This window comes from Physeter macrocephalus, chromosome 11, assembly GCF_002837175.3.
Source record: "Physeter macrocephalus isolate SW-GA chromosome 11, ASM283717v5, whole genome shotgun sequence".
Taxonomy (NCBI): domain Eukaryota; kingdom Metazoa; phylum Chordata; class Mammalia; order Artiodactyla; family Physeteridae; genus Physeter; species Physeter macrocephalus.
The window spans coordinates 28880341-28894403 of NC_041224.1; the positions used below are offsets into that span (position 1 = coordinate 28880341).

General features: G+C 43.4%; 1 pseudogene; it reads left to right on the forward strand.

Moving 5' to 3' along the window:
• Window positions 1–1741, forward strand: LOC102975711 (diacylglycerol kinase zeta-like; annotated as a pseudogene).
• The last annotated feature ends 12322 nt before the right edge of the window (window positions 1742–14063 follow it).

Genomic DNA, 14063 nt, shown 5'->3' on the forward strand with positions numbered 1-14063 from the left:
ATGGTCTGTGCTTCCACAGTAGGAGCAGCCAGAGATGAGAAAGGTAAACTGCGTCAAATGCAAGAGGAGAGTCAAGCAGGTAATGGAAAAAGCCCAGGGGATTTAGTAACTTAGATGACCTCAAGGAAGTTAGTTCAGGGGCACGGTGTGGTTGTATGGCATTCTCCTTCTATTTCACTGTGGCATTTGACTCACTGCCACTTCAACCTACAACTTTTCTGATGGTGTAAAAAGCAGATCAGGAGCTGCTTGGGCCCTGTTGCAGAGTGTCTTGACTCAGCAGAGGTAAAAAGTCAACCACCAGCTGCTCAGAAGATCAGCGGTGGTAACCAGGAGACACATGAGGAGGCGTGGGCTAACGAGCCTTCAGAAAAACTTTCTGATCATGGCCAGAAATACGCTTCTATTACCCTAGTATAGTTTAGCAAGGAAATAAAAATGTTCATTTTGGTCAGAATTGCAAAGTTCCATCCAATAGTTGGGTTTTAATCGTCTTTCTATTTACCGGGCTCTGCACATCCAAAGCCAAGTGAGGATGTGTATGCTTATTCTTTGCCCAGGTGGGGTCTTTCAAAAGAATTCGCTGCTTCAGACCTGAAACCACAGGGCATCGCTGTCCTGAACACCCCCGGGTACGGCGCAGGCACCATGCCTGGGGCCACCCCGGGGGTCCCCACGACTCCGAGCCCTAGCGGCAGGAGGATGGCCGCGGCGAGGTCGATGGTTTCACCGGGGGGTCCCGGGCAGCCCCATAGGTGCGGGCACGCAAGGTTGACGCAGCGCCACGAGGCAGAGCTCGCCACGGCCAAGGCCATCCGGGTGCAGGTGGATGGGATGCCCCGCCAGCTCGCAGCCTAATACGCTCTCAGCTTCCTGCGCAGCCCGGCCACCCTGCAGAGAGAAGCTGCCAGTGCCCAAGCAGCTGCGGGTGGATCCAGGCGAGCAGCCAGCACACACGGCCACGACGCCCAGCTTTACAAGGTGTCGCTCAAGGAGGCCTCCGTGCCACTGGGCAAGGTGGTGGTCCCGGGTGACAGTGACCTAGAGCATCTGCCGGGCCCACATCAAGAGGCTCCAGCAGGAGCCCAGAGGGGCGGCAGTCACATCCCTGATGTTCCTGAACTGGCCCCCAGGTGGTGCTTCCTGGAGGCCACCACTGTCAGCCGCTTCTACACGATCGACCCAGGCCAGGAACCCCTCAACTATGCGACTGAGATCGCATGCAGTGAAATTTATATCCTGGACCCAGAGCTGCTGGGGCCATCGCCCGTCCTGACCTCCCACATCCCCTCTGCCCACCTTACCTTGCTCCCATGCCTCGGTCACTGCCGGGGACGCCGCACCTCTGCAGGGGCGCTGCATGAGGCTGCCGAGAGGAAGGACTTCTGTAAGATCCAGACGCTGCACCAAGCTGTGGGGACCACCAGTTCCTGCACCCCGTGGTCAGTACCGGCAGCAGGGAAGGGGTCTGCTACGTTCTGGACCACCGCCGACCCCCGCACCCTGCCTTGATGCTGTGGAGGAAGACGGGGAGACCTGTCTGCACCAGGTGGCGGCCCTGGACTATTGCACCACCTGCCACTACATCCTGGAGACGGGAACCTTCGTTATGAAGACAGAGCAGGAGGGCCACACGCCCCCGGCAGGCCGAGAAGTCTCAGGACGCCAAGCTGGCCGCCTACCTAGAAATGGGCAGTGTGACCTGAGGATCCAGTCAGAGGACCAGGAGATGGCTGTGTAGCTGTGAGGCCAACACTCGGCAACAGGGGGGACCAGTCGGATGATGACCACCCCCTCCTGGCCCGCCTTACTGCCACGTGCCAGCTGGAGAGCTGGCAAGGGGACCCATTCTCCAGGAAAGGAGCCGCCCAGACCTAGGGCTGGACTCAGGCCCTAGAGGGTCTCACCTGTCCCCCTGAGGCCCCAGCATGACCCACAGGCTCACAGGGGAACAGGAAACTGAAGGGGGCTATGGACTTCTGAATACGGATATTGTGTAAAAAGGAACAAATTTGTATATGGGATTTCTTGAGATTTCATAATGAATAAAAAATTAACTGGATGGGTTGCTTATTGCCAACATAATGACAAATTAGATATGGGAACTAAGGTATATGTCAACTTCATTTTTTTAAATTGACAAAGTACTTAGTTATGTATCAAATATAAAGGTCACAGAATAAATGTACTCATTTCTAGTCAGTATCTGGGATGTAGAGAATTAATTAGAAAAAGATGTCAACCAACTCCCACACGTTAAAAGACACAGAGCTTGTCTGTCACCTTTCCCAACATGCCCCATTCCAGCCATAATTATTACAACAGTGATGAGCTTGTAATTCTTCCATTTCGCTTTTTGACATTGTGATCTTATTGTTATTTCTTTTCCTCTGAGTTGTTTCAGCAAATGTTGGCAAGAGAGATTCCGTACCTAATTAAGACACAATCATCTTATTTCAATTTCATTGACAAAATATGTTGGACAAGATTAGCTATCTCACATTGATTCAAAGTATTTGAAGGTGTGGCTGGTGTGACCCATGGTTACATAGCTTTGCTACCTCATATATAAACACATCCTGAAAGACCATCCTAATCCCAGGAAAGAAACATTTCCAGCACCATCTAGAACAGCACTGTCCAAAAGAAATACAATGTGAAACTTATATGCAATTTAAAATTTTCTAATTTAGGAATAATAATACCTCTCTTAGCTACCTCTGACGTGGTCATCAATTAAACAGTGGTAATGAAATTGTCATTATATAAAGACTACCTATCATTATTACCAATTCAACTTAAGTCTCAACTGACATTTATTATCTATTGTGTTGCAAGCATTCTTAGGGGACTTTTGTGTCCATTATCCTTCCCTTTATCCCAAACTATCCCCCAATCCTGCATAATATCTCCTCTCCCATAAACTCACCTACGTCAGCCTTCTGTTTTCCTCACCATCCCAGGAACTGCCTACCTTCACCAATGGTTTCCAAATGCTGGTACATTGGTGAGTACCAGGCCCTGAAAAAGTTTTCACAGGTCCAAGTCAAAATAATCATAGTAATAATAATAGTCACAGCCATGTAGATTTTCTTCATAAAGCCAAATCGGTTAAATCTAAATAATTTCTGTTATTCTGAGATTGTCCTTCCTTTTTATTTATTTATTTATTTATTTATTTGCTAAAGTGTCTCCTTTTTTTTAAAAGAAAGGAAGATGGTGGTGGTGGTGGTGGTGGTGGTGATTATGGTGATTATGAGGATGACAGACTTTTTTGTTGTTGTTTTTGTTAACGCCCTTTTTGGGCAAAAATGTTTTATCCCCACCATTTTAAAAAGTATCATATTAGATCCATGAAGTCCACACTCCATGCCTCCACCTCCTCAGGTGACAGTGAGTTGAGGAGAGGGTCCTATCTTACTATTGTTTAGCCAAATTCCCTGCTGAAGACCCTTCATTGGCTACTCATTGTTGTTGGGTTAATATCAAAATCCTGAAAATACTCATGCAAGCAGCTTCTTATCTGGTTTCTGTCTCCGTTGTCTGCTTCAGCCTCGCTGGTCACCCGCCCTGCCCCACGTCCCCACCCAAGGTCTAGGTACGAAGACCTTTCTTTTTTTCCATCCAAACTCAGAACTCCTTTCTCTTCAGACCTTCACATACGTGCTGTCTGGAATACCCTCTCCTTGCCCACTACCTCATTCCTCCCCCTCCCCCCGGGCCAGAGCTCACCATCCTTCAGGGCCGGCTGAAATAGCACACCACCACCTCCCAAGAACTCCCTGGGGTCCTCCCAAGAGATCTTTTTCCTACTTCACAGAGCGGAGGTGTTGCCACCCACAGGAGAAGGTAAATGGATTTCCCAAAGGTAGAGCCAGAACTGGGTCCAAAACCTAGGTTTCCTGGTGACAGAATAGAGAGGTCTTGACAGAACCTTTTTGCCCCAATGAGGTCTTGATATTGGTGGAGTGGGGTGAGGTAGGGTGTAATGTGAGAAAATAAGGGGGGAGGGATTGAAATGGAAGGGCCCAAGACAGAACTAGCTGTTCCTGCCTCAACTCAAAACCCAACCCCATCAGGAGACAAGGTCATTAACAATTCTGTGTTACCCTTGGTGGGTTAAATGTAAATCTGGATAAATCCTTTGTACCCTTAAAAACAAACAAAAGAGAAGCCTTTCTGAAAGTGACATATGTCTCTTCTTTATACATATTACAATGCCAGTAAAATGTCCATTTTTCTCATTCCCTTCCACCTCTGCTTTCTGTAGAAGAATCTCCCTTGCACAGCAGCAAGGCCGACAGGCTCCGGGACAGTTAGCTGCGGGTCCCCTTCCCTCCAGCTGACCTGGGCCGGCTCACCTTTGTGTGACACCAGCAACGCCATCTCTGGGAGCTCCTCAGCCACTCTGTCAGCAGGTCCTTTGTTCAAACCCACTGCCTCTCAGGAATGGAGGCATCCAGGGAGCTGGGACACTCCGGGGCCCCAGGGGCACCCTCTGGGGAAGCTGCCTAAAGAACACCTTCCACCCTCCTGGCTGTTTACAGCACTTACCTAAAGGATGCTTAAGAGCCATTTTTCACGATGGATGTTTTGTGAGGACTCCCCCCCAAGCAGTGTAAACTGAAGATCTCCAAACATGTTGCTTGGAGTCTGGAGCAACGTGGGTATTTGGTTCAGTAGTTCTGAGTCCTTTGCCACCAAAAAAGCAAAAAAAAAAAAAAAAAGGACCCTTGTAGGCCTTTCAGACACTTCCCTATAAGAAATTATAGAACAAAGCCCAGCCTATAGAAGAAAATCCCAAACAAAACTCTTGTCCCAGCTGCTGTTCAAATCTCTAATGGGGCTCCTTCTGGAATGACCCTCAGGAGCGAAGTTGCTCAAGCAAGTGACATGACTCATTGGTTTATGAAAGCTGGGACAAACAAAAGGAAGCAAGTTCCTGGAGAAACAATAGGAAATATGAAGTTTGTCTTCTGGAGATCATGAGAACAGGGCCTCTTCTTGGCAGTCGGGGGAATCCTGCTGGACGGCAGGACCTTGTCTTCCCCGACTGGGTCCTCTGCAAGCACTCGGCATGACATCACACACCCTCCATGTCCTGTTCTGCCCGGGGAGCCCCCTGCATTTCTTGACCTTTCCTCCAGTGAACCAGCATGACGGGAACCACGAGAATGACAAGGGGAAAAGCCAAAGAGATACCACTCTGACTGGATTCCTTTTCATTTAACCAGGGTTAAAGCAGAGAGAAATCCAATGCCGAAATAGCATCGGTGGGGCCACCCATTCCTTTACCTGCGCCATGACCATAAAGGGCAACAAAATGGAGCAAGGATGAGAGGTTCATGGTTACCTTAGTGAACAGGAAAAAAATGGGGGTGGAGGCTGTGAAAATAGGCCACTGGTTGAGAAATTACTCTACAGTATTTTTCTACTGGTAAAAATTGGGAATGTCAGCAGAGAATAAAGTACTTAGGACTTAGAGCTGGCCCTCCTTTGCCCACCTAGAAGAAGAGCCACGCAGGGGTGATAAACTCTTTGAACTGTGTCTAAGTACCAGTACTGTTTACTTTGAGGAAGGAAACTGTCAGTTCTGTTTCTTCACAAAGAGCCAACCACAATGTGCCTGATGGATTTGGGACGAGTGAAAGAGGGAGCCGTCAAGTGTAGGAAACAAGGTTTATCTTGGGATTAGATTTAGGAAGACAAAAGTCATCAGGAGACGGCTGGGCAGGCATTGTTTGCTGTGAAACTCCAAGCATGGAGCTGTTTTTCTTGAGGGTTCCCCTCACATCCTGGGTGGGGATAGGAGGCAAGACCCTACAGTAACTCTTTCTATTATTCACCATTTTTAAGAAAAGTAGATTTCCCCCCCCACTCCAATAGTTTAGATGGTGATTTCTTCCTCCTTCCCACAGTACTATTCTCTCTTAACGGAGAGTAACACCAAAATGTCACGATCAGAGGGTTATTAATAATCAGTATGGGGAGAGTTCCATTGCATCAAGGAATGCCACCTGAAATGTCTTGAATGTTGGTAACTACCGGGGCAGGAGGTGGATTTTGAAAGTCTACCCTTTCTGTTTCTGAAAGCAAATGTGAAGTAAAGCGTAAATGCCAGGGATAAAACAAAGAAAACTCTCATGGGCAAAGTCGAAACGTGTGTGGACTTGAGATCTGGGAAAGTTCTTTCCAGAGCGTTCCATGACACAAGCATATGCAATTTGAAAAATGAAGAGTTTCACTTAAGGTTAAACATACTTTGAGTCACTGGCAAGCGCTGCTACCAAAGGAAAAAAAAAATCAGAATTCAAGGAAGAGGCCAAAATGTCCTTTATTTGCAAAACACTTTTTCTACTAGTCCATGAAGTAAATCTTACGCTCTCGAAAGAATTCAGAGGCTTCAAAGTTGCTGACAAATTGACCAAGTATGTCTGCTGTAATGGCTTTTACTCTACTCTCAGAAAATGTTCAGACTCTGATATTGCCATTTTTCTGAATACTACAGACTGGCCTGCTCGCACTTCATCTTGCCAGTAAGCAAGACAGACTACTCCTTTTTTTTTTTTTTTTAACAGATTTAAATATTCTGTTGGGAAACTTTGTTATGTCTTAGATCCATTTTGCTCAGCATTTCTTTTAACTTCTTCCCTCTTTTCCATTAAGATGAAAATCTCGTACCTTTCCTCCTAAAATAGTCAATATTACCCTCTGTTGAGATTATGTCTTCAAGGTGGAAACCAGTTGTTCAACCCTCACAGCCAGTTTTGTAAAGGTTTATTTTGTGTTCTTTGTACTGTGAAAACAATATTTTCCCCACTCTTTTCAAATAAGAGATCGTGGACGAAGAGAAAATGCTTTTCCAAACCATCTCCAAATAGCATATTCCCATATGACAACCATTATCTGGCCCACGACTCAAGCCGAGTTGGGAAATCTTCCTTGGATTGTTGCTTTTCCAAAAGCACCCACACTTGGTAAGGATAATCTTTAGGGTTCTAACCATACTTCTTAAATATTCGAATTCATGGTGGGTCGCAAGGAAGCACAAATGATTGATTTTGGTGACAAACTGAGGGAGACTGAACAAAAGAACCGTATTTTTTTTCTGTTGGGGTGTTTTATTTATGTATTTTAATTATACCACGGAGATTCCCTAACTGGGCTCTTTGAATCCCAGAAATCTTAATGGGAATTTGATGAGTTCAAAGAGCTTCTTGGAAACAGTGGGTTTGCTTTTGAAGAAGACACACGATGTAATGCAAGCCAATCACCATGTTATTAAATAAATCCGTTTATTTCTTCTTGTCATTTGCTGTTTGCTCTCATTATGGCCCCTTCAACTTTATTTGCTTTGAATAATAAAAAAGAGGAAATGAATCATAACTTCCTGCAAACGAATTTTAAAAGCTTAAACAAGGTTTCGGCCACTTAGAGATCCTTGAACGAAGAATGGTCCTCTGGTCTCTGGGAACTTGGTTCTGTAGGACAAAGTCTTGGAGGTAACACCACTGATGAGGTAAGAGAGGTAGGTGGTTCCCCAAAGCCCTACCTCTGACCCGGGCTGTCAGATCAGATCACTCAGCTCTGGAGCTCCGGGGGGCAAAAGATGCTGCTTATTTAATTGGATAAACAAAATTCTTTCCAAAATCGAAACCAATTTAGATGTCTTCTAAAGAGTGCTTGTAATACAACGGTGGGAAAACCTGTTCTGGGCCATTTAAGACACTGTGATGGGGGCTGGACTCGGACCAGCTCGCCTTCTTCATCTTAGTGCGTCCCCCACCCAGCTGGACCCGGGAACCCTATGTGTGCTCAAAGCTGGGGGCAGGAATGACTGACCCACTGCAGGCCTATGGACACACAGAGGATGAAAGAACAAGCATCCGCCTAAAAGCTGAAAGTAAGAGAATCCCCACGCAAGCTAGTGTGGGCAGGGGTCAAGAGAATGCCCCCGGGCTAAGACAAGTCTTGCTTCCTTCAGGACTCCAAGTCTCCATCTAAAGGAATTGCGGGGAGTCAGGTGAAAACCTCAGAACCCTCCATGTTCCCTGGGAAGACGGAGGAAGCACGTTTGTGAAATTTTGCTCTGAGTCCGGGAGTGTAAGTCTGACGACAAGCCTCCATGTCTCACTAGCTTCTGTCTCCGGGGCTCAAACAAAAGACAGAACGGCAAACCTCCTGAGTCTCCCCTCCATTCAAGACATATTCACAAGAGGAGAAAAAGACAGAAAAAGGTCAAGGGTTGAGGGTTTTGTATGTTTGGACATACAAGAAGGCAAAGGAAGTCAATACAATGATGCACAAATCTGGACAGAACTTAGAGACAGAGTCTGTCCAACTCGCACAGACTATGTACCAGGTATGCTCTAAGGGAAGAGTGAAGGAGTGCCTTCTGGGGCTTCCAGCAGATTTTGAAGGATTTAAAGCATATATTTTATTCTCATAAACTGTTATATATTTTCCCCGTTGGGCCATTACTTCTCTTTCTGTGTTTGTCTCTCTCTCTCTCTGTATGTTTTGAGAAACACACGCACAAAGAATACTGCTAAAACAGTGCCCACTGACTTGATTGAGGATACGTGTTTTGACAAAACACTTTAATACTGGTTCATCTCTTTGGGGATACAGTCCATAATTTTTCTCCCGAGGGTGGTGGTAACTCTAAAACCTTATACCTACCAGACCCGTACTCTGCTCTATGGATATCTCATTTCTTTCTTCAGTCACTTCTGTATACAGGTTCCCTCCCTGGTTCCGAATTGGGAATTCTGACTAAGGTAAATTCTAGAATTTAATCAATAAACATAATTACATTTAGTCTTTAGTCGCTTGTATGTGTAAAGCTATAGAGGAAGTATGATAAGGCAGTGAAAAACAAAACTCCGACGTTAGACCCTTTGGGTTTGAATCCCAACTCCAAGAGCATGGGTATTGTGTGACCTTGGGTGGCTTGCTTGTCTCCCTAAGCTGACAGTTGGGGAGCTAAACCTCCCTGGGGCTTAAAGACGATGGAGTGAGGATGTATGTTATAACCAGAAAGCCCTCGGAAAAGGGCCTGGCATGCAGCAAGCACTGCGCAAGTGTTTGCTATTCTTATTTAATCTATTAGTGATGCCAAATTGCCAGGGAATTAACTAACTCTCCATCTAGAAGCCTAGTGATTCTGTTATCCTTTCAGCCATCCTTTGCATAAATATGGGTGTGTACACACACGGGTATCCTTGTACGTATATATGGGTGTACGCATGCACACACATAAAGTTTTTTCTAAGTTTCAGACAACGTTAGGATACATTGCCTAAGAGTAAGGATAAACTACTTAACCACAATAATATAATCACCCAGGAAATTCTATAATAATTCCATACTATAATCTATTAAAATATCTAATCCGTATTGAAATGTCCCCAATTACACCAAGAATTTTTTTTTTATAGCTGTTATTTTCCAAACAGGATTCAGTCGGAGTCCAGGCATTGGATTTGGTTCTTATGATAACTGCTAAAGCCCCCTCCCCCCAAAAGTTTTCCTATACCTTCCCCAATCGAATTCCTTAACCAAAGAAATTAGGGAACCCCTGGCTCCGAACCATTTCTGTTTACTTCTGTTGCTGTTCACACAACTCAGAGGGACGTCTGTTGTGGTTTCCAACGGTTGTATTTCCATTAAATGAAACCTCGACTGAGAGCAGTAACCTCTGGAGACCGGTCACCACCGCTCTCTGCGCTGAAGTTTCCTGGGAGTTTTATATTCCTTTGTGTCTTCAGCATAACTGCTCTCTTTGTTTAATTGTTACTTTAGAAATCTTCACCCGCTCTTCCTTTCCTCTGCCCTTCTTACCATCAGGCCTGACACCCAGCATCTCGAAGGTGAGAACTGAACTCCTGCTACGTTGGCCTCTGTCTCATGTTCCCACACTGACTGCCAACCCTTCCAACAGAGAGCCAACGAGACAGGGACAGGAAGCTTTTACTTTGACTTGCAGATTATTCGAAGCTAGACGGTTAAGCTATCTGATGGCTTTATTCACTTCTCTGTCATTTGGCCTGTACCCTTTTTGTTTGTTTGTTTGTTTTATTGAAGTACGGTTGATTTACGTTGTGTTAATTTCTTCTGTACAGCAAAGTGACTCAGTTATACACGTATACATATATTCTTTTTAATATTAAGTGGTGTGTTCTCCAAACTCTTCTGAGCCATTTTGAAAGCTAAGCTGGCATTTCCTCTTCCGACTGAAAATCTCCAGGAGCAAACTGGATGAGGCTTCCCAGAGGAAAGGCTTTGGTTTGCCCCTTCCCAGAGGGTCACCGTGCTATCTATCGACACATTCCAAAGCCTCATAAAAGCTGTCAGAGACTACCCGAGAGAAACACCCATTAAGTATTATGGGTCTTGATCTTTACAGCTCCTAATAACTTTTCCGTTTGAGTTTGCCCAGAGCTCTGCACATAATTAAAACAAATAAACAAACGAAACTTATTTCTGCCTTGTCTATGAGTTTGCTGTGTGACCTCAGGAAAGTCACTTAACCTTTCTGGTCCATATTTTCTTCTTCTGTTAGGACCAAAAAAAAATAGTATGGACAGAGAAATCACTAAAGAATAAATTATCATAATAATTGAGTAGATTTTTTTAAAAATCTTTAATTCATCACTTCAAAAATATATCTAAAATCAGAGAAAACTTAGTTACTTCTAAATGACTAAGTTTTAAAAGACTGAATTTCCAAAACATAGTCACTCATCTAAGCATATAAAACTTTCCTTAAGAGTCAAAGATCACATGAAGGGCTTCTGTATTTTTGCCGAAAGCAAACCGAAATAAAGTAGGAGGAATTTGAAAGGGAAAGGAAATTTCTCTTTAAATGTCCTGGAATCGTCGTTGTGTTGTCAAAGCAAATGTTTTCATGTGACTCTTATTTTTTGCATTAAGTATATCAATAACACTTAAGCTCTGATCCAAAAGTTTCCATCATTTTCCCAAAGGGACCTTGTTTTCTCAGGATGAATTTATATAAATTTTGTCCAATAGAAATATTACCAGCTAAAACGTTTTTGTCCTGGGCGTCTAACATTGCAAAGCTCTGTCTCAGCTGAGTACCCATTTAGCCTCATTCTTCATAGCTCTTTGGCAAATGCTTTCTCACTGTTTTTTGTTTTTAGCAGAATATGAATATTTCACCTTAGTTCACAGAGATCTGTCACCCCTTCTTTTTTGCTCTTAGAGTTGCCATGAAATTCACAGTGTTATGAATTATTTTGAGGGTGTCACCATGTGGTGATTATATTCTGATCTTACTTCATTCCTATGGGCCTTTCCTCCCCCATTTCCCAATGGTAGTCCTATTTCTACTGTTTGGGAAAAGCTCAGAGAATCTAAACAGACTCTAGGAGTCTAAAAATTTAAAAATATGCACAGGGTGTATCTTCTAAATAGAGAACTTGAAACCCTAAATTCTAAATGCCTAGCTTACTTCCATCTATTTTCAAAAGCAAAGAACAATATTTTATCTTGAAATTAAAGTTAACATAAATAACAATGTTTGGAGAAAACTTTATGCCAATGTCTAAAGTCAAAGGGACAGGCTGGGTCCTTGTTGAGGCCTGAAAGAGAATTAGGGGAAAGTCAGAGATTTCCTGTCTTTGTAATGAGTTTACTAATTAAATCTTAATTGTAAACCAAGCTGAGCAAAATTTAAATGAACCCCTGGTGCCAGCAGCCAGGTTATTACGGTGGAATTGTTTATAAGGACAGGAAAGCGACTTTCTAAACATCAGATTCCTGTGCGTTAGCCAAGGCTTGGAGAAAGTTCCCAAGAGGGGAAACACAGAAAAAGGCAGGATAAGTGACTTGGACCTGAAGATAATTAAATGACACTGAGATGTCTCCAGTCCTCTGAATTCAGTCATTGCCGGGGGCCGCCATCTTTCTGTTTGGATGGACTGGAAGCAGCCACATCTGCAATAACCGATGTGTTTTCCCCCCATTTTACAGCCATTTCAGCAGTCATCTAACAGTGATGGAAATGGAAATTCCTTTACTTTGTAAACCCTGACTGTTCTATTGAAAAATAAGCCTTGCAAATACACAGAAGTCCAAGCACTGGAGAGAAACAAAGCTGCCATAATAAGAGAGTGAAAAAGAAAGTTGATTTTATTTTCTCCTGGTATGATGGGAGAGAAATAAAAGGCAGGGTGTAAAATAAATAAAAAGAGTCTCGTGGCTATGTACGTGGTTCAACATTATTTATCAGAAGATTAAGAAAGTGAATTAACCAAATGCTCCTATTTTGCTTTGATTGTGTACATGCACTCATTTAAAGTGAATTCACTCATTAAAGTGAATAAACTTCCTTATAGCCTTTCTTTTTAGAGGCAATTTTTACAGCCAACTTTTCTTTTCCTTATAGATATATTTTGCCATTAAAACCCTCCATTTGTGAAAAAGAATATATATATGTATGTATGTATAACTGAATCACTTTGTTGTACACTTGAAACTAATACAACACTGTAAATTAACTATATTTCAACTTTAAAAAAACCCTCCATTTGCCTCATTTTCCACTGGAAATGGGCCTATGTGCTGAGTACCCAGCAAAGTACCCTCCCAAACTAGTAGCACATCACAGAGCAAGGACCACGTGGGAAATATTCCATTGCAATCCTAAAGGCAATTTGGTTGATAGAAGAAGTGTTGGCTGATACCTGTGTTCCGAAGGTGGGCGACTGGTAGACATGTTCATTAGCATAATTCCATCCTTTTTCTTTCTCTGCTCTCCAAGGAAACCAATGATAGGAATGCTGGGATAGATATGCTACAGAGTAAAGGATTAAAATAAAAGAGGCAATATAATTTGAAAATATATTAATATTATATATAATTATGATATAATGTGGTCCAGTCATTTACGTAATTTCTGAAATGCAAAATGATCTGGCTATTCCACCAAAATGTTTTTATTTTTTCCTTTAGCCCTGCTCTTGGGTCAGAGTAAGAGAAGTTGCCTTCAGAGCAAATTATGGGACTAGGCTCCTTCTATTTGGTCAAGTGTCATAATCTATACTCTTGGGTCCTCACATCAGATATAGGTGGCTTGGAGGAAGTCATAATTCCAACAGGAGCCACACTGAACATAAATGCGACATGTCTCTACTCTTCACTAAGGCTATTAAAAGGTTTAAGAGAAGGACTGGGAGTGTATAATTTATTATTAGTGTTATTGCCATTTTGACCTTTTAATCCAGAAGGAAAGAACTCAAGGAAAGTGTCCCCTGGAAGGCTGTACGTATTAAAAAAAATCTCTTCCGGACTTCCCTAGTGGCACAGTGGTTAAGAACCGTCTGTCAGTGCAGGGGACACAGTTGTGAGCCCTGGTCCAGGAAGATCCCGCATGCCGCGGAGCAACTAAGCCCGTGCACCGCAACTACTGAGCCCGTGTGCCACAACTACTGAAGCCCACGCACATAGAGCCCATGCTCCACGACAAGAGAAGACACCGCAATGACAAGCCCGAGCACCGCAATGAAGAGTAGCCCCCTGTCCCCGCAGCTAGAGAAAGCCCGTGCACAGCAACGAAGACCCAACACGGCCAAAAATAAATAAATAAATAAATAAATTTATTTAAAAAAAAAAAAAAACCTCTTCAATCTCTAACTTCTTGGAGTCACTTTCTCAGTTATCCCCAAAGAGAATTTTTAAACTACTATTTATTTACTCAGTAAACTTAAATTGTTTTAATGGATCTTTGCCAAAACTCCTAATTGTTGTTTCCTTTGTTTTGTTTTTAATAGGACCCAGAACCTACATGGAGATTTACATAATAAAACCTCACTTCATCTTCGAAATCTTTTGAGACAATTTTAAGCTCTGGTAGAGCCCGTATTTCAGAAATACAACTTCTGCTTAGTGTTTTCCATCTTCCAAGTAATCAAAAGATAGAAACTGGTGCTGTGACCATAGATAGCTCCAACAGAATAGTCTGACTTGTCTCCATTGGTTTCTTGAGTGTTGTTCAAGAGAGAAAGAGGATAAAACATTTCAGGTTTAGTTATGGGGTC